We start from the raw sequence: 22,215 nt of genomic DNA, 5'->3' as shown, positions 1-22,215 counted from the left end.
TAAATTTTTTCACTTTATTTTAAATCTCAATAGGCTACCTTTTCCATTTCTTCCTCTTCTTCTTCTTCCTGGGTTTTGTTTTGTTGAGGGTTTTTTTTTGGCAAAATCATTTCTGTTTAAAATTTAACAATTTGCATGGAAGAGCAGGCTTGCTGCACTGACTATATAGAGAAAAATACCAGAATAAGCAGTTTTAGAAGACACTATAACTAAAATATTTTAAAATTGGTTGTTTAGTCGTTTAGATCAAAATGAAGGAAACCTTAGGTTAAACTACAGAGAATCAATCACATTTGTAAAAAGCCAACAATTTAAAATATATGTTACAATTCCTGAGATTGTTTACTCCACTGGCTTACTGACAAAGCCAGTCAAATAAATACCCAGGGCTGGTTTGTTTAGTTTGTAACATACCTGATCTTGCAAATCCCGACCTGTATATTTTAGTTGCTTTTACTTTTGAAGACTTATTTGTGTTGCTATATGCCTCATTTCCAACGTCTCATTTGAATTCTTTTACATAAAGCAGAAGTTTTACTAAGCTATCTGATCTTAAAGTAAAATTCTGTTGCCTAAATATAGTATCTAGTGCCATTTGAGATGATCTCAGGTTCTGAAACATGCTTTGAGTTCTGCTGCATGTGCTACAGTATTTACAGAAGACCTGCAACTGAAATTGTTCCTCTCTGAGGAGGTGGAACAGCAGGAAAACCCTGAATGCAGTTGCAGACTTGGCTTGGAGCAGACCCAGCACGGAGGGAATCAGCTGAGGGTTTAGCACCAAAGTCTAACAAGTGTTGCTTGAAACTGTGTGAACTGACCACATGTTATGTGTATGATACAGCTTCAGAGAACGGTCATTACTATACAAATATTACAGGGTTTTAGTGTTTTCTATGACTTCCTTTTAGCAAACAATTTAAGGAAAGCTAAACAAGACAAGTTTTCAGCAACTCATTCTGAAGAATTTCAGAATCATTCTCTAAATCTCCTAATAAGGCTATCCAAGCAACTTCACCCCGAAGTAAGCACACAGCACACAAAAATGCAGCCCAGACACTCAGTTTGGAAAACAACTGGAAACCAGTAACAATCAATTAAGCAGTCTTAACTTCAGGCATTGCTACCGGTTCCCTCAAATTAACAAGAAGCATCACTTCTGACCTGCTCTCATATTAAAATTCAGAATACAAAATCCTAAGCAAACTTTCTACATTGAGTGGTATAAACAGCAACTGAGAACAGCTATGAATTTCACAAGGAGAGAAGCAGAGCTCAGCTCGGGGTAGGCATGGGGGTAATTGTTAATTCTATAGTGAGAGCTAAAGCTCATTTTATTTACTGCAAGGTGTACAGTACATTTGCACTCCTGTTGACTAGTGTTTTAACCACAACAAAACCAAATGCTTTCCCTGTACCATGATGCGAGGCTCAAGCATGCTCTGTCACCTGAGAATTTTGTTTGTAGTTTCACTTTCTGGCAATTGTTGAAAGCAATTTATAGATCACACATTTTCAGCCAAAATAAATTGTTAATAGTAGATGTCATGTTTCTTTCCTATTACATGTGGCTTCATGCTGAAGGCCATTGTTTATTACTGAAAACAGCAGTCTTTTTGCTCCATTAGACAGTTGAGTTCTGAACTGTAATTTCAAACATTCTCTGAGAGGATCAGAGAAATTATTAAAATGACATAAATAATTTACAGTGAATAATTTACTTGATATATCTAGTTGTGATCATATAACATCTATATATAGTTCTTCAAAAGAACTTAGGTATGAAAAGGAAGTAACGTAATTCATTTTACCTGGATGTCCTGAGTATGACCAGGACCTATTACAGTCAGCGGCACACACTCACATATTGTAGGAGGTGATTTCTGAGTAAAAAAGCTTATGTTATGTGTGAACAGGACAAGCAAAGTTCAAAAAGGATGGCTCTTCGCTGAGGTCATGTTGAAATATTTATGAAACAGTTTTCGATTCTACCTATGGAGAAACCTAACCAGGATTACATGATGTTTGGCCACGAATCTGATCTTGCTTGTTGTCTTCCTTAATAACATATTAAAGCCAACTAAAAAGGCAGGAAACTTGATAATAGTAGTAGAAAAATAAAAAAAAAACTTTCAAGAATTACAATGATAACATATGTTCTAATTTCTCAGCTGTCCATTCTGCACAGTGCTCTTTGTATTGGAGAAAACTGCATTAAATTGATAGAACTACCTGCTCCAATAAGAGTCCCTTGATATATTACTGAAAAAATTACTTTTCTACTAAGCATGAGCAGGCATCAGAATGTTATAGGTGATCTTGTTGGCCAGGTATAATCTTAACATTATATGATTAGTCACTTGTAGAGGGAAGAAACATGTGAAACTCACTGATCTGTCAGTAATTGTTTTCCACGTACCTATATCCTGTTCCCCAGACCACATCTATCTCCAGACCTCTTTGATTGTAAGTAAACTGTGTTTTTTCCTTCCTGTCCCAAAATATCAGTTGCCACCAAATTAATACAACTCAGAATCTCCCTCAAAATATAAAGCCTTTGAGTATCAAGGACAAAAAAATTGCAACATAAAATAGATTATTTGCACCTTGAAACACTTCTATTATAGTATTTTACCATATTAAGCTCTATTGGACTTTGAAGGGAAGATCACTGATGGTGGCAAGTAGGGGACCCCAGGATTCTGCATCTGTGTGCACAGCTCAATTCTATCAAAGCATTTTTTATAAGAAATATGTTGTTTGAAGAGACAGGTCATCTTTAGAAACACTGAGCCCTCCCAGATTATTGCACAGCATGGGGTACAGGAAAGCTGGCATCAGTCAGTCAGTCTAGGAAAACCTAGAAAAAACAGACAAGTATAATAGCACCTATAAAGAGAGTGAGTAGGTAGTACACGGAGTTCATATTACCAGGAATGTTGTTGGATCTCCAGGTAAAAAGTATTGAACAACTATACAATCAAGGGAAGAAATTAATCTATTGCCAGATTAGAGATTGCAGCCCTAAACTGGATTGCAAATTTAAAAGCATGGTGAATATAAAGTTACAGTGAGATCATGAGCTGAAAAGTTGGGGAAAACTGCTCTACTAAGAAGTGTTTATCCAAACTGGTTACTGGGAATCATAGAATCATTTAGGTTGGAAAACACCTTTAAGGTCATCAAATCCAGCCGTAAACCCAACACTGCCAAGTCCACCACTAAACCATGTCCCTAAATGCCATATCTACACATCTTTTAATTACCTCCAGCGATGGTGACTCAAGCACTTCCCTGGAAAGTGCTTTAAGTGAAGAAATTTTTCCTAATATCCTATCTAAATGTGCCCTGGTGCAACCTGAGGCCATTTCTTCTTATGCTATCACTTGTTACTTGGGAAAAGGGAATCAGAGAACATAGAATGGTTTGGCTTGTGTTGGAAGGGACCTTAAAGATCATCTGGTTCCAATCCCCCTGCCATGGGCAGGGACACCTTCCACTGGATCAGGTTTCTCAAAGCCCCATCCAACCTGGCCTTAAACACTTTGTGATGGTCTGATGAAACCATAGTTAATGTCTCAACTATATGGTAAAGAATTTTGCCAAAGGAAATGGTTTTGATGTAAACACCAGGGCTGTGCAGGTAATGGCAGAGAGGCACAGCAAGAGAAGGGGGTCCTGTGGAGGTGGAAACACACTTTTCAGAGGCTGAACTTCCTTATCTTGAGTGAGTCTGTGAAGAGCCAATAGAGAAGCTATTTTCACAACTCATATGCCAAAAGGAAAGGTCAAACAACAGTCACACCTGCAGGGAGGGGGGACTAACTCCCCAGCGACCCCCAAGCCCACCGACTCATTTCCAGAAGAATCTGAAGGTACAAACTGTTCATGTACCAAAAGCAAGGAAAATTCTAGAAGCATAAACTGCACACGATGCCTAATTAGCCTAATGAGTCCAAGTGCACAACCGGAGGAGGGGCTAGGAATTGTAAAAGGACACAAAGTCCTGGGTGGCTGCACCTCTTCAGAACTGGACCCCTAGGCTGGCTGGTACAATGATGGAACCAGGACTGGTGAAATCTTCCTTTTTGTCTTTCTCTCTCTCTTTTCCTCTCTCCCCTTTTCGCTCCATTCTTATTCTGTATGCCCGCATATGAGGCAAGGCTTGTTTGGGCATGTTTAAGTCTTATTGGGGTGTGTTATAAGATCTGCCACTAGTTGGTGTAAATTTAATGCCTGTTGCAGAGGTTGCAAAGATTACTGACAGAGTTTCATGTGAATTATCTCTTGTGAGCAGATAAAAATTGAGTTTTGTGAATTGAAGGATCCTTGGTGTCATTTCACTTTAATCCTGACCTGGGAATTGGTGAATCTGCGTCATCATCCCAAGAAATTGGGACGTGACACACTTCCATGGAGGGGGCATCCACAGCCTCTCTGGGCAACCTGTTCCAGTGTTTCACCATCTTCACAGTAAAGAACATCTTCCTTACATCTAATCTAAATCTACCCTCTTTCAGTTTAAAGCCATTACCCCTTGTCCTATCACTACATGCCTTTTTACAAAGTCCCTCCCCATCATTTTTGTAGGCCCCCTTTAAGTACTAGAAGGCTGCTATAAGGTCCACCTGGAGCTTTCTCTTCTCCAGGCTGAAAACTCCAACTCTCTTGACCTGTCCTCATAAGGGAGGTGCTCAAATCCCCTGATCATCTTTGTGGCTTCCTCTGGACCCACTCCAGAAGGTTCATGTGTCTCTTATGCTGTTGGCCCCAGAGATGAACATAGTCCTCCAGGTGGGGTCTCAGGAGAGCGGAGTAGAGGGGGAGAATCACCTCCCTCAACCTGCTGGCCACGCTTCTTTTGATGCAGCTCAGGATACAGTTGGCTTTCAGAGCTACAAGAGCACATTGCTGTGTCATGCTGAGCTTGTCAGTCAGCATCCCCAGGTCCTTCTCTGCAGGGCTGCTCTCAACCCACTCATCACCCAGCCTGTATTGTGCTTGGAATTGCCCTGATCCATGTGCAAGACGTTGCACTTGGCCTTGTTGAGCTTCATGAGGTTTGCACAGGCCCACATCTCAAGCCTATCCAGGTCCCTCTGGATGGCACATCCCTTCCCTCCAGCATGTTGACCGCACCACACAGCTTGATGTCATCAGCAAACTTGCTGAGGGTGCACTCAATCCCACTGTTCATGTCACCAACAAAGATGTGAAACAGCACTGATCCCAATACTAACCCCTGAGGAACACCACTCATCACCATTCTCCACTTGGACATTGAGCCATTGGCCACAACTCTTTGAGTGTGACCATCCAGCCAATTCCCTATCCACAGAGTGTTCCATCCGTCAAATTCATGTCTCTTCAATTTAGAGCCAAGGATGTCGTGCAGGATAGTGTCAAATGATTTGCACAAGTCCAGGTAGATGACATCAGTTGCTCTTCCCTTATCCACCAATGGTGTAACCCCGTTGTAGAAGGTCACCAAATTTGTCAGACATGATTTTTCCTTAGTGAAGCCATATCTTCTGTCACCAATCACCTCCTTATTTTCCATGTGCCCTAGCATAGTTTCCAGGAGAATGCACTCCATGTTCTTGCCTGACACAGAGATAAGATTGACTGGCCTGTGGTTCCCTGGGTCTTCCTGTTTTGGTTATGCTTCCCCTTTTCCAGTCAGCGGGAACTTCATTGGACTCCCACAACTTCTCAAATATGATGGATAGTGGTTTAGCCACTTAATCCACCAGTTCCCTCAGGACCCACAGATGCATCTCATTAGGTCACATGGATTTGTACACTTTTAGGTTCATTAGGTGGTCTCAAATCTGACCTTCTACAGTGGGTGGTTCTTCATTATCCCAGCCCCTGCCTTTGCCTTCTGTGACTTGGGTGGTGTGGCTGGAACATTTGCTGGTGAAGACTGAGGCAAAAAAGTCATTGAGTACCTCTGCCTTCTCCATGTCCCAGGTAACCAGGTCTCTCGTTTCCTTCCAGAGAGGGCCCACCTTTACCCTAGTCTTCCTTTTATCACTGACATATATAGAAGTTTTTCTTGTTGCCCTCGACATCCCTGGTCAGATTTAATTCTATCAGGGTTTTGGCCTTCCTAACCTGATCCCCAGCTGCTTAGACAATTTCTCTGTAACCCTCTCAGGTTACCTGTCCTTGCTTTCACCTTCTGTAGGCTTTCTTTTTGTGTTTGAGTTTGTCCAGGAGCTACATGTTCATTCATGCAGACCTCCTGGCATTTTTACTTGATTTCCTCTTTGTCAGGATGCATTGTTCCTGAGCTTGGAGGAGGTGATCCTTGATTAACCAGCTTTCTTGGGTCCCTCTTCTTTTCAGGGCTTTATCCCATACTACTCAACCAAGCAGATCCCTGAAGAAGCCAAAGTCTGCTCTCTTGAAGTCCAGGATAATGAGCTTGCTGTGTGCCCTCCTTGCTGCCCTAAGGATCTTGAACTCCACCATTTCATGGTCACCACAGCCAAGACTTTCCTTGAGCTTCACATTTCCCACTAGCCCCTCCTTGTTGGTGAGAACAAGATCTGGCATAGCACCTCTCCTCATTGGCTTCTCTATCACTTGGAGAAGGAAGTTGTCATCAACACATTCTGGGAACCTCCTGGATTGCTTATGCCCTGCTGTGTTGTCCCTCCAACAGATACCGGGGTGGTTGAAATCCCCCCATGAAGACCAGGACTTGTGAACCTGAAGGTGCTCCTATCTGTCTATAGAGGGCCTCATCCACTCGGTCTTTTTGGTCTTGTTGCCTGTAGCAAACCGCCACTATAATGTCAGCTGTCCTTGTCCTCCTTTTTATCCTGACCCATAAGGTCTTGGTCAGTTTCTCATCCATCCGCAGGCAGAGCTTCATGAACTCCAGCTTGTCATTGACATAGAGGGTGACTCCCCCTCCTGTCTCCCCTGCCTGTCCTTCCTTAAAAGCCTGTTTCCTTTCATTCTAACACTTCAGTCATAGGAACCATCCCACCGTGTCTCCGTGATACCAATAAGATTGAAGACCTGCAGGCATGCACACATCTTTAATTTCTCTTGTTTATTCCCCATGCTACATGTGTTTGTATAGAGGCATTTAAGATGGGCCCCCAATGAAGGTGACCTACTGGCTGGAGTGGTTGGAATTCCTTTGTGCTGCTCTTCAGGTGCTCTCCCACTGAATGTATCAGACACTTCTTGTCACTTATCTCCCACCAGTCTCTGCAACAAGCTGACCAAAAAAAAGTGCAAAGATCATGTTTTCACCTTTGGCACTTATCCTATGATTAGATACAGCCACCCTGAGCAAAAGGATACTCTAGAGCTCCCTGTGAAGGGCTCACCCTCACTGTCCCATCCCTAAGAAATTACCAGAAAATCTATCAAAATTTGCTCTGCTGAGTATTTGTAAATGGTTATTTTCTGAATCTCATAACTCATCCAAATAGAGGATTTTCATGAAAAATCTCATGGAGATTTCCTGTGCCGTTTTATAAGGCCCTAATTCATGACTCTGGTGTTTCTTAAAAAAAAGGATTTACCAACGTTAACTGACAAGCTACTGAGTACTTCTGCCACCCACTCTCTGAAGAGATTCCTAATTTTGTTAAAACTAAAAAGCAATTTTTCAGGGAAAACCTGAAACAGACATCTAGCAATGAAGTATTCAGAAAAAAGCATTAAAGTTTAATCATTATAAGCAAATAACTCAGGGCCTAATAATGGCAATTTTGGGGCTTCCTAATTGACATCTCTAATCTATAATAACCCCAGATAGAAAGAAAAAAAAAAAAAAAAAGAACTCTTAAGTGATCTTAAGAAGAGGAGTTAGAAAAAAACAGAATATTTTGGAATTCCAAATAAAATACATTTTAATGACAGTTCCCCATCCTTTATCAACTGACTCCCTTGGTCTCCAAGTAGGTGTTTTTATTCACTGCTAACTTTAAAAAAAAAAAAAAAAAAAAAAAAAAAGAAAGAAAGAAATACAAAAGCTATTATTTTTCTTATGTACAACAAACAATACAAAATTCCATAAATAAATGAAAATATCTGAATTCTGGGCACAGGGGAAGTCATCAGAAAATGCCATGAAAGCTGCATTTTAATTTCTCCTTTTTTTGCCTAGAGAGAACCTTTCAAGGTCATTTGCAATTAGAAGAGCTTTGAACTCTTCTGTTGAGAGAGAAAAAAAGGATTGCCTCAGCAGCAGTTTGAGAAGAATGTGTAATGCATCTGAGTTGAAGAAGGATCTATCTTGAACCATTACTTCAGAGCCACACCTGTGATGCCAGCTACCATTTATCTGACAAAGAATGCATTGACTTGTCATTATAGCATGGAAAATACTTTCTGTTCTTCAGATGTTTTAATCTGATCCTGTGGAAGTCAGTTAGGGGGACCATGTAAGTGTGGTTTAGGCATCTCAACACCTTTGAGGGCAATAGAACCAGATAAAGATGTATGGATAAATAATGATGCAGATAGGTGATTTCTAGGAGTTAAGGATGAAAAGTAGTCCTGAAAAGTAGAAAGGTTCTGTGCAGCACTGTTTGATGTCAGAATATTATTATGAAACTTCATGCTATGACCAAACGGGAATAAAATACCCAAATCACACAGAACTTTGGGAAACAAATATATTGCTACTTCTTGGCCTTCTTAAATGTATGTGCCTCTTCCACTATTTAAGATAATGAATACATTCAAGTGGAGCAGATGGTTAAATGCAATGGAAAATTATGCTTAAAGTTAGGTACATACTTAGTTAATGGGGGACTATATTGGTCCAAACCACAGCAATGACTTAAGTTCCTGATCACAGCCTGTCCCCAGCCATGACATGTATTTCACAGAGCAGCAGGCAAAGCCCTGCTCCTCAGGACCTTGCAAACGTGGAGAGCCACAGCTACGTCCATAGAGCCAACATGAGACTGGTGGCAGCTCTGCTCACTCCATGCCACATGGTTTGGGCTGGCCCCTGGGGCAGAGTAGCCTTCTGCCTGCCCACACATCTCAGAGAAGTCAGACTCCAAGAGTGCCAGTAAAGGGAGGTTAGGATGAGCCTTCTGTGTTAAGAATACTTATGCATACATGATAAGATAGTCTGAAAATCCCTGCAGAGGTAAAATATAATCCCTTGAGCTTTGCTTTGTCTCTCCTTTCAAAGGTGCTTTTTATAGGATTGTCATATTTTATAGGAGTCAAATACGATGAGTCTGATTTGCATAATGCTATTTATCACTATGTACAGATCCTTTGTAGAAAGTTAGAGAAAGCCTGGAGATGTATGTTCTCAGTCACAGCAAGCACCTAAATGCTGTCCAGAAGTCCATTACATACAGAAATTTTGAATGTATTTTTAGCAAAGGTTTCAGGTTTTGTTACTGTCACTACATGTGGTGGGTTGACCTTGGCTAGATGCCAGGTGCCCACCAAAGCTGCTCTATCACTCCCCTGCTCAGATGGGTGGGGGAGAGAAAATATAAGGAAAGGCTCATGGGTTGAGATAAGAACAGGGAGAGATCATTCAGCAATTATCATCACAGGCAAAACAGATTCGACTTGGTGAAATTAGTTTAATTTATTGCCAATCATATCAGAGTAGGATAATGAGAAATAAAAAATAAATCTTAAAAACACCTTCCCCCCACCCTTCCCATCTTCCCAGGCTCATCTTTACTTCTGATTTTCTCTACCTTCTCCCCACCGAGCAGCACAGGAGGCAGGGGATGGGCGTTGAGGTCCATTCATCACATGTTGTTTCTGTTGCTTCTTCCTCAGAGGAAGGACTCCTCACACTCTCCCACGACAGACAGAACTCCACAAACTTCTCCAATGTGAGTCCTTCCCATGGGCTGCAGTTCTTCATGAACTGTTCCAGAGTGGATCTTCCATGGGGTGCAATCCTTCAGGAACAGATTGCTCCAGTGTGGGTCTCCTATGGGGTCACAAGTCCTCCTAGCAAACCTGCTCCAGTGTGGGCTCCTCTCTTCATGAGTCCACAGGTCCTACCAGGAACCTGCTCCAGTGTGGGCTTCCCATGGGCTCATAACATCCTTCAGGCATCCACCTGCTCTGGCGTGGGGTCCTCCACAGGCTGCAGGTGGAGATCTGCTCCCCCGTTAACCTCCAAGGGCTGCAGGGGCACAGCCTGCCTCACCATGGTTTTCACCACGGGCTACAGGAGAATATCTGCTTTGGCACGTGGAGCACCTCCTCCCCCTCCTTCTTCACTGACCTTGGTGTCTGCAGAGTTGTTTCTCTCACATGTTCTTACTCCTCTCTGTGACTGCAATTGCATGGTATTGGGTCTTTTTCCCTCTTCTTAAATATGTTATCACAGAGGTGTTACCACCTTTGCTGATGGTCTCGGCCTTGACCAGCGGCGGGTCCATCTTGGAACCGACTGACACTAGCTCTGTTGAACACAGGGGAGGCTTCTGTCAGCTTCTCAAGAAACCACCTCTGTGGCCCACACTGCTACCAAAATCTTGCCATGTAAACCCAATAGACTATGGCATTCTCCTCAAAAGAGAAAGAGAAAAGAGGCATGTAGAGAAAATGCAGTAGCAATGAACATGTGATGGGAAACATGTGAAGGATACAACATCAGTCCTTCCCTTGGAGACAGATGTGGGTGTTTAAACCACCTGGTTAGATTCCCACTGATCCCTACTGAATGTAGAGGCGATGAGCCCATACACCAGGCTTCAAGGAGCCAAGGACACAAGGCCCTAATATTCACATAGTGAATGACATGAGACCTGGTCTATCCCGAGAGAAGAGCATTCTGTCCTTCCTCTTTCCTGAGGACACATTCCCTCAACACCAGAGCCACGACATCAGTAGGCTAAGCCTCTCTTCAGAGACAGAGATGATTTTTGGAGTATATAGTCCAGATTACACAACAAATTAATTTAAAATTAGGGTGGGAGGTAAGAGATTCTCTTTTGAGAAGAATTTTTTTTCAGCTTTAATAAAACCAAGAAGTGAAAATGTTTGCTTAGGAAACTAAAATCTGTAAAAAACTCAGATGTTAAATAGTGTTCTTCCTCTTATAGTAAGCATATTTTTCTGGGTAAATTGTTCTTTTTCCAAGTAAAGTCATGAAGATCTTTTGATTTAAAATTGTTAAAGAATATTTTTGAAGTGTAGACTAACATTTCCAATATGTTTTTCTACCCTCTTTTATAAGTCTATTTTTAGTACAAAGATGTTTGGAAATAAATAAGCTCTGTTAGGTCTATTAAGATCAAGAAACCTTTTACTACCAGAGTATGAATTTTTCTTCATACCATTTTGCATATATTAAAGTCATCCATATTGTCTCTTAGGACTAGAGCTTTTTGCTTTACGTACCTATGAGTTTGTCTACATGGAGAACTAAACCAAGTTAGGTAATACTGTTAAGTAAATACAAATTTATGTATATGTCTAGGTGTCTCTGTGTTTTCTCTTAACCTGAATGATAAAGTTTACATAGGGATATAGTACATCCTAATTTATGCATGTTACTTTTTATTGAGTTTCATTGAGATAAGCTTCCTGGAGTTGATTTTCCTCATAATTTGCTCTTCATTGTCTAAGACCAATTAAAATAGAAAGAAAAAATAAAAGCAATTGAAAATATCAGCTGTTCAGCATATCTGCTCAAAGAGGCCACTAGAATTCCACTTGGTAGAAAAATACACTAGTTAGGATCAATTTTATCAATTTGAAGTGTTGTGTTGCAAGGTACAGAATCTATATGGTGAATGCAAAATCTCGTTATAATAAGCAGAATAATAAATTCACTGAGTTAAATCAGAATTCCACATTTCATTATGTATTTTCTTCTTCTATTATGAGACAAAGGAACAGAACTTCCTCATCTGTCTTTTGCACACTACAGTTTTGTCATAATCAACCCAAAGTAAGAGTATCTAATCCCTGTTTTTCAATGGAATAAGCCATATGGTCATATGGTGGCTTATCCTGACATGAATTTCTTTATTTGGTTGTGACTTGTTAGTGATTCCCAAAGAAATATCAGAAACTGATAATTTTCTCATTATTACTATCTTACGAACTGCCATGCTTCCTCTCTAGAATACCTTCCCTTGTTGCTTTCAGCATAAAGATTAGCATTTAACTGTATGCTTCATTTCAAATTCAAACATGAAGGTTTCAGATCATGTACTTCAGGCAGAAAAATAAGGAAAACAACAATGCTCCAAAAGCGCAGATGGGGTTTAACTCTGATAGGCTTCCAGCAACTGAAAGTAAGCATGAGACATATTCTTTCAGTCTCTGAACACACGTGTGGCTAAGTATCTCCATAAGGTTTCATTGTCAGTTTGTCTGGGGATTTCTCCAGCAAGTTCCTACAAAGGCAGGGGTGTTTCCATAAAGGCTTGGCCAACATGACCAAGTTTTACCCCACAAAAAATTCCATTTATGAAACCATGTTTCCAGCTTTCCTAGAGGAAGATCCTGTTCATATGCCCAATTTCCAACAAAGAGCCTCCAAGAAATCAGGGTCTGAGGATAGCAGCTTGTGACACCCTTAAGAAGTGAAAATAATATATTATTAATCCATTGACTAGTAACAAGCATGTCACTTTCAAATAAGCAGATCTAATAAAAAAATCTGTGAACTTCTGAAATGGTTTACATTTATTTTTTTCCATCAACATTCTGAGTGCTCATTTTTCTTCCAATGTCTGTTTAGATAAATTAAAAAAGAAGGGTGGAAATTAGATTTGATAAAAAATACAGAAAGCATTTGATGCCAAAAAAACCCCACAAAAAAATATATTGTAGCAAAAGAGAAGTTTAGTACTTTCCATCAAGTCAATTTTCAAACACCTTATAGATCTGCTCACTCCTAGTTGTATGTCTTAATTGTAGATAAAGAAAAGCATTTTGTAAAGAAATGGCTTCTTAGTAGGCACAAGCTAACATACAGCCATCCTCTAAAATTTATTCAAATTTTAGTCAATGCAATAAAAAAGCTTATGTTCTGTTGCAGGTTCCCTCAAGCAACAATGTAACCCCTTAAAACAAAAGCCAACTGCCATGCGACAAACATCCTCATTTTCCCTGTCACTTCCATCCATCACTTATCTTGCGGCAAATAGAAGTAGTCACTTTACTCTCTTTCTTCATCAATTTGCAATTAAGAAATGACAAATAAAGGCTAAGGGGTAAAATCATACAGTATGTTTATGTAGAGTATATCTCCAAATGTTTAATATTAACACAAGGGAAAACACTAATTTTAAAATATATTTTATAAGACTATTAAATTTCATTAATGAAATCACCTTGAAAAGTAATAGTTGATCAACAATGTAAGTATGATTATTCCATACCAAAAACTGCTCTTGTATAAAGATGTTTTTTATAAACATTAGTAAAAAATAACATATGTGCATAATTTTGTGTGGTAAATCACTGTGCAATAGACCTAGCTACAACCTTCTCAAAATAATTTTTGGCATTGAAACAGAAGATTTCATAGTCAATTCTGAGTTTCTAAAGTTGCTGTACCACATTTTGACATTTCAGTACAAAACCAGAAGTATCTTAATTTGAGATAACTTGTCAATTGAAAAATAATATTGATGGATTTTAAAATAAAAATTAGTCACATGAGTTTCCACACAAAGCAGACTTTTCTGATATATTAGGCTCAGAGCTGACAGTGGTTAAGATCAGGACCATAGATGAGCAAGCAGGACCACATTCTCATCTCCAGTATGCAGTTAAAGCCTTTACAAGACTGTTCTGTTCTTTTTTTCTGGTGTATCTATTCAGCCAAAGCATCCACCTACAATGAGTTTAAGTGATTTTCAGTCTCTCGTTTGGGGCATTGTGACTCCTAGTAAAGTAACATAGTAAAAAATAATATCATATTTAATCAATCAGTGGCACTGTGACACTTATGTCATCAAATTAAAGAAATTACTTTTCTTTGAGAGAGGTAATGCAAGTAAATAGTTAGGCAAAATGAATGCTTTGAATCAGCCCACAACAGTTTAGATGTGCACCATTTAAATCCCTGCTTTCAAGTTCTATATCCTTCTCGGGATTCTAAAAGACCATTTATTGAATCAATTAGCTGTGGAAAAACAAGTATCCTCTAAATAATGCAAAATACCAAATGCATGGTGAATAATTCTCTTCATAAGAAGCAAGATTGATTTTGCCTTTGATTATCCTTGCTACACAGAAATACTTTTTCCAATTAAGGTTAAAAAGTTAATGTTACAGAGTCAACAACTTGACAAAATATCACATTAATCAGGAAGCATAACCTCATTGGAATTCCACATATTATGCTGAAGGAGCTATTTCTGGAATATCAGACAAGTACCAAGATACAGAGGCATGTTCTGGAGCACTGATTAACAAGGCCATTTAAACAGCAACATGTTGATTGTAGTAATAACATATTGTTAAACAAGGTACTAAAATATTCAGTCTCTCATCTCTTCTTTTCAGGAACAATTAGGAGCCTAAACAGTTGAAACAATTTCTAGAAAAATGTTAGATTCCATTAAATATTTTCTTTAAAGGTAGCTGAATGTATCTATTGTAACAATACTACCACAATCAGCTCTTAACTATAAAGATATGCTTCCTCTCTTGGCACCCAGAGCTTCAGGGATCTTGCTGTGCTAGCTGCTGAGAGTATTAACGCCACTTTGTCCATAACATGGAAGTAAAGTTAATAAACCTAGTTGGACCCTGCTGTGACTGGATCTGGATTAGCTTGGGCTCTTAGCTTGACCAAAATGAGTACAGGAGCTCACAGCAGCTCCCCTTCCCTGAAAGGGCTCAGAAAAAGGTAGCAAGTGGGAAAATAAGAAAGAGAAAGAGGGAGGAAGCGATGGCATCAGTCCTTGAGGCTTCTTCACATGTATCCTAGGTTTGGTGACCAGTCCCCATTGGAGCTGTTGGTGCTCTAACCTCTGAAAATCAGACCACAGATGGCTTAAAGTACTTGTAAATGTTTATAATCAGAATGGCCCCATAGTTGTAGTTCTTATGTTCCAGACTGGGGGCAAGATAGTTTTCTAGACAGCAGAACTGCGAAATAGATGAGCTATTACAAAAGCAACCTGCCAAGAAAATTCACTTCAATTGAGATTCAGTTGTTGACTCCCATCAAAGTGATGGACACTTTCAAAGGACTATGATAACTTCAGGGTGTTATGTCTTTTTTTACATTCCCACACATCAAACTCAAAATAAGATCCTGGAGTAATGTTTGAATAACATGTTGTCAAGTCTATAGGATTATGATAGCATAATGATGAGTGAGACATACAAATATGTACAGACAGATGATGCTGGCTATAATGAAGGACATCAAAAAATTAATCTTAAGAAAGGACAGTTTCATAAAAAAGATACAATTTCTTGATAATTTTGTTAATGGACAGGGAATAGCACTCTGTTGTTGGTTTTATACTGATAACAGTGAAGCAAATGAAAGAAGTAATAGAATAAAATAATGATAAAACTTGTTTTTCAGGTAAAGTAATAACTCAGAACACTATTAAGAATATGGTTGTTATTGTTTTTTCTAATTTTTCTACCCTTCATAATGGATACATATTCTCCCACTGCAAAAACCAGTCATAGAAAGATATAATGAAAAGAAAAATTACGGTCATTAATTTCACTTTGAAAACCTTTTTTCTTTATCCCAGAGTGTAGCTACATAAGGACAATTCATAATTTGGCCTCTGGCAGTGAGATACTCAAAAGGAATAGATAGAAGCATCTAGCGTTGCCTGCAGTAGTAATAGCCTTGCTAAGAATACCACTGAGAAAGACAATGCGCAATCACAACTTCATTTGTGACAGTGAGACAGTATTTGAAGTGCTATCTATACCCCCCTGTCACTCATATTGCAGATTTCAGCATACCTGGCATTCTCATATCAGCTCTTCTAAGTATTGAAATAAACTCTGCTCACTTCTACCTAAGAAGTTCTTTTAAAATCAATGGGACTGTGTAGGTTAAACTAAAATAATTTGGTTAGTACACCAAAGGTGAAAAGAACCATTTTGCATTGTATTAATCAGGACTCTGCCTGATATGAATTTTAACTTAAAAAAAAAAAAATCATATCATGTGATGGAAAGACTCTTAATTCTGAGGAAATTATCTGTGGAGGATTCAGAACAGCTATTAACAGGATGAAAAATAAAGCCATTAGGAAAAGGAAGGAAGAGGTGGGGCGAGGAGGGGCGAGGTGGGGCAAACAAAGGAGTAAAGGAAAAGGGAAAAAAAACCTGCAAACATCTTCAAAGGAAATAGTGGAACAAATTGAAAAAGCTGATATAATTCATCCAGAAAAAGGGAAGGGGAAAACACACGTAAAAACCATTATGATATTTTCTTATTAAAGAAATCTTAGCAATTTGAACAACTGTTGTGTGTGTAACATCACCATCAAAGAACAATTTTAAGATAGAGAATAAAAATGCCATCAAAAACTTGTCTGAAGAATGACTATTGTTCTTTATTTTCTCATCTCTGCACTGACACTTTCCCAGTAAATATTTTTGAGAGCAAGAAATGAGGCTTTCATGTTTTCATAGTGTTGAGAATGTGCAGAATGTGGGGCAGGAGGGAGCTTGCTTTATAGCTAGGTAGGCACTTAGTAAGGCACATTTAATTCTAAATATTCGAGACATCAAGTTTAGTAAACTGAATGTTGCAGCGTATTCCTTCTTGTCCCCTTTATTAGCTGTAGAAGGATCCTGGAGTGACCAGCTCAGAACAGATGTCTATATTTAGTTAGCTGAATCCCATGGGAAGTCTCTTGGAGAAGGACTGGATATCTGTGAATTCCTTTATGAAATAATCAGATTTTCCAGTGTGTTTATTGAGATACCATCTTTCGGTTTCAATCCAGAAATAGTATGATTAACCTGATAATACTACCAGATTTAGTAGTATCACCCTCCTTTGAGTCAACCTGTTGTTCAGGTCGACATTGTCAACATTACGCACCAGACAAGTGAAGCCCAGAGAGAAAACTGGACAGATGCTGCACTTAATGGTGTGGATGATATGAGTTCTTTGAATACACAGAGAACATTAAATGCTGCAGAGAACTAAAAGTTAAAACATAATCCCAGTTGCACAGTAAATACATGTTATTAAACAAAAATGCAGGTATGATCATGGACAATATCCATGTTCCAAAGAGAAATAATGAGAAATACTGCTATCATTCACATCCTGCTTCAGGTGCTGGGGTGAACATTTGAAAATCCATCCTTTCCCCACACACTCACCATGCTTTGAACATAAGAAATCTGAGGACTTGTTTTTGCAGTGAAAGATATACCCATCACCACTGTAGTTTCTTGTGCACACTGCTAAAGTTGCAATGCTATGGTCTCCGTTTTATCTAAGTGTTTATGGAATGGAAATAACAACAGGCAAAAGAGGTCTATTTCTATACAGTCACATGACAAATTAACAATTATTACAGAACAACAAGATAAGAATAAATTATGATTAATATTAATATCAAGCTTTTAGAAGTTGTTTTTCTCTCTGTTAACACAAGATAAGGAATAGAGGGCAAACCTATGATCTCAGGAAAAATTTTTCCTAACTGTATCATTCCTAAACTATGTAAATGAAATTATTTTATATACTCCTTGAATTAATTCTGCATACAGTTATGGTTTCTGTCTCAGGATGAGGTAAAACTTGAAAAGGTAGAGAAAAAGAAGGCAATAACAGTCAGAGGCATGAGGTGACATCTCTGGCAAAGCAGACTAGGATTCTTCAAGCTGGAGAAGCTTTATAAAACCAGAAGTGTCATGGAGAGAGCAAATAAGGAATAGTATTGCCTCTCCCAATGCAATATACAGGATACATCAAGTGGAACTAGAAGGTGATATGTTGAGACTAAACTAAAGAGAGTTTAGCGGAGCTATGAAATTACTTGTTGCCAGTTGTGGAGGATGAGTATTAAAAAGTGACTGGACAAATCCACAATACTGTCCACTAGGGGTTATTAAATATGAAGGTTGCACCATGAAGTTGCTTAGTCACAACTGTTGGGAGCTAGGAGAACACCTGGAAATGAACATGGTTTTGTCACCCACTTCAGAACTTCCCCCCAGGCTCCTGGCAAAATATTGGACTACGATGTCTTTGGTCAAATGTCATGCAGCAACATCTTACAAAGTATGTAAGAATTTTTTCCTAAATATATTGGTTAAACGACTCAGTATGTTTGATATAAACAATACATGTACAATGAAATGAGAAATAGCTTCAAAAACACTTACTGACTTCATTAATATTTATAATGGTATTTGATGTTATGGTATCCTGATATTTAGCTTGAGATTTCAAACTAACCCATATGTTCACTATTTAATCTAATTGTTCCTTTATATTTCATTAGCAGGAACTGCTTTTTTTTTCTAATGTTAATATTTATTTGCTCTTATGAGATCCCAATCCTCTGTATAGAAAATAACAAAACATTTAGCTACCTCTCTCAAAAGACTACTGTTTCTGTTTCCATGACTGTTATTGTAGAAAGCTTTGGTATTATTATATTTCTCTTTTTAAAAGTTTTCTTCATAATTTACATTGTAAGGAAGGTTCTAATCTATGCATTAATAACCAGACCCAGATTAGCAAACTCATTACTAGTCTCAGATGGGTTTTATGAAAGTCTGAGACATCAAAACAGATCAGTTGAATGAAATATAGATTTATACTGTACCCCATTGTCTAGTACTGGCCTTAACAATCATGCTGTCATACATCTGTCCCCATCAGGACGTGAGACATGATTTTTTCTGCCATGCAATCTTTGAAAATGGATTGATGAAGACCATGCATGATGCATGGTTCATTGCTCTCTGTGGGCTAAACTAGCACTCCATACCACTGTGACTTTTAGTACCCAGATATGACTGCAGACTTCTGCACTACACTGCAGTGTGCAGTGTAGACAGATCCAGAACAACTTGCCTGTGTCTTTCATAGTAAGTAAATACTAGAGCCAGAAGCAGAACACAAGCAGCTCTGGCTCCCAACTACCATTAGGTCACAGTTCTGAAGGGATTAAACAGTGTGTGTTAACACATTTCGGCTCAGCTGCTTCACTGTGAATGCTCAGATTTTTCAATAAAAAAAAAAAATAAAATCTAATCCTGGAGTTTCTCCATGTATTCATTTAGATTTGTAAATAGTGAAGAAAATGTAAAAGCTGTACATTCCTCGCTTAGCTGCAACTGACAGCTGCAAGAAGGACAAACTGTGAAGGAAGAAGAAAAAAAAAGCTTAAAACAATAGTTGAAGCAATTATGTCTTCCAATAACCCTCTCAACCACTACCACACCTGCTTTCCATCTATCCTTATTAACAAGTCTAATGCAAAAGATTAAAAACTAGAGACTTTCAGAATCCAAATACTCATTACCAGCTGTTATGTGCAGATGTCAAAAATTAGGACTTTCAGGTGGGTTACCTGAACCACAAACAACCTGCAAAAGGCTGGGTCAGGTTTTTTATCCCCTCATATAAAACTCATTGAAGAGAAGGCTTGTCTGTTTGGAACAAAAATATAGTTTTAACAACATGCAGTATGCCTACCATGTACAAAGGGAGGAAAGAGACACTAGAAAAAAAGGTGGCCTCAGCAGGAACATGTATGTCTTCTTGATATATATGAACTTTCTTTTACAAAGGTTTCCACTCCTATCCCATCCCAAGTAAAGCCATTATCTTGTGGCCCATGCTGTGCACTTTCAAAATTAGCAAACAGGTGTTAAATCTGGTATTTGACAGCTATAGCAATGACATGCATTGTCTTCACAGCTGTGGTAACTGGAAGCCATTGTTACCATAAGAAGTGCTGGCAATTGAAAGAATAATTTGCATTATTTTGCAATTGCATAGAAATTACTATTGTGCAGCCACTGCAGCCATCAGTCAGCTCTCTGGGCAGAGTATTCAATATCTTTTGTATCAGTGGAGACAGTAGTCCATTTATCTTGCAAACTGGCACTTAACTTCAACTTCAACTTGCTACTTAGTGGGTTAGGTAAATGTGTGAACATAATGTCTTCAGCTTCATGAGGTCTTCAGGTTATTGTAGTTGGGTAGAATGAAACTGGAACATCCACTGTGACCTTTCTCTTCAACCTTGGAAGAGAATGGTGTCCTGATTACTCCTTTTCGGTATAAGGTTGAAAGTTGAATTTTCACTTGAAACTGAGAATCTCCAGATCTCCATTCTCAGACTTAGATAGACACTGAAGCTTAGATCCGCATGCAGACATAAAGGGGTTGTAATGCCAGTGTCAAGGCAAACGTTTTCTATTTCAGTTAACACAGACACAGAATTACCACTGGGGGCAAAGATTAGGAAATCCTTTGAATGATTTCTGTTTTCTCATTCATTTTTTCATTAGTGACTTGCTGTGTGTTGCAAAAGGCTACTTCTGGATCCCAGTATCACCTCCCTTGTTTCAAAGCTCTTTCACAAGAGTCTCATGCGCATTTTCTGCTTTAGACTTCAATACCAGGCCAAAATCAAAAGACTTTGCTTATAAAACCAAAGTATTTTTTACTAATAGTTCCAAAAGTATTGATGGTATTTCTGTGCCATTGTTCCTGAAAAGACAAATATTGTTTTTTATATTGCTTTGTCAAATCCACAGAACCCCAGAAGATGTTTTTCAGCCTTTTTTTACTAATATGACAGAGTAAAGAGTAAATTTCTCATTATTTGATAAGAAATTAAATATCAGAAAGTATTACAATAGAGCTATAATTAAAAACTAAGTGTTTTAAAAAGGAAATTTGTAAATCAAACTGTTTGCTTAATTTTATGTTTAAATATATCCTAATAAGCAACGTATTTCCACAGCAAATCTACCATAAATTACTTCCCGGAATTATTTATATTTTTGGAATACACAGCCCCAATCCATAAATATTATGTTTAGATTGATTTATTTTAATATTTATACACAGTCTGTTCTTCAAGCTTCTAGGCTTTTAATTAATCTGGATTTGGGGCATAAATTCTTTATGCCTTGATTAATACCAAGCAGGTTTTATTTAATTAAAGAGACAGACTGGTGAGAGACATTTTAATCAAAAAATTCATATGCATACAGTACATCTGTATTTTTTAATATAAGCTCGGGTACATTAAAACAAGATTTATTCTTTCTCAGCTGTTTTCTTTTTTGAATTATAGCATATTTCTTGTTCATGTGAGGAGTTACCTTCATGCACTCATTCCATCCCCTGCCTCCTCTCTCTTCGAAACATCAGAGTGAGAAAATAAAATGAAGTGACAGGAACAAACAGAAAAAAACGAGGACAAAAGTAAAGTAATCAAATACTGAGAAGCAACTTCCTAGATATCCTTGAATTTTCTAAAAGCAAAAAAGAATTATATAAAAGCCATTTCTCAACGAGCAAAGTAATTCCAGGAAAATACAGGGAATTCCTTTAGTTCTTTGGAAAGAAGTGGAAAAACAGAAGATTTCAAGAAAGAGTCATGTCTTCATCATCTTTTCAACCATGCTGCTAAGAGGTTAGCTTCAGAGCAGTATGCATTAGTTTTTGTAAGGAAAATAATTGTTTCACATAGTAATAATAAACATTTGACTGAAGTTTTGCCTCTGTCTACATTGTGTGTATACATGGACATCAGCACAATATTGCCTTAGCAACTTTTGATTTTTCAGCATATTTATTTACCACTCAACTATCTCTATCCATGCTTAGGGTTTTTAAGTATCTGTAATAAGACAAAACAGTATTTTTTAAAATAGAAAGGATAATCTTCACATCTCATGGAACAGATATAGTCCTTTCATTTTTCACAGAGCTGGAGTCACAATTAAGAATCGTCAGCACTGTACTTAGAGTGAAACTACAGTATTTTGGGAGGGATAAGATCAGTTCAAATGAATAGCGAGTAAGATCTGTGAAAAATGGGAGTCTTTAAAACAAACTAATACAGACAACCTATATCATTCACAAGGAATTTCTCTAAAATCAAAGGCTATATTAATAATATTTTCTTTGTCTATGCCTCTTTTAAAAAAAGATTATTCTGTGCAAGTATGTAAGTATATATACATACAGGTTCAATATATAATATTGTGTAAATGGATTTAGCTAACTGCTAAAGAGGGAGGGTGAATGTC

The sequence above is a fragment of the Strix aluco genome, chromosome 1 (genome assembly GCF_031877795.1).
Source record: "Strix aluco isolate bStrAlu1 chromosome 1, bStrAlu1.hap1, whole genome shotgun sequence".
NCBI classification, from domain to species: Eukaryota; Metazoa; Chordata; class Aves; order Strigiformes; family Strigidae; genus Strix; species Strix aluco.
The sequence above is the reverse complement of the archived record's forward strand: the minus strand, read 5'-3'. Positions refer to the sequence as shown.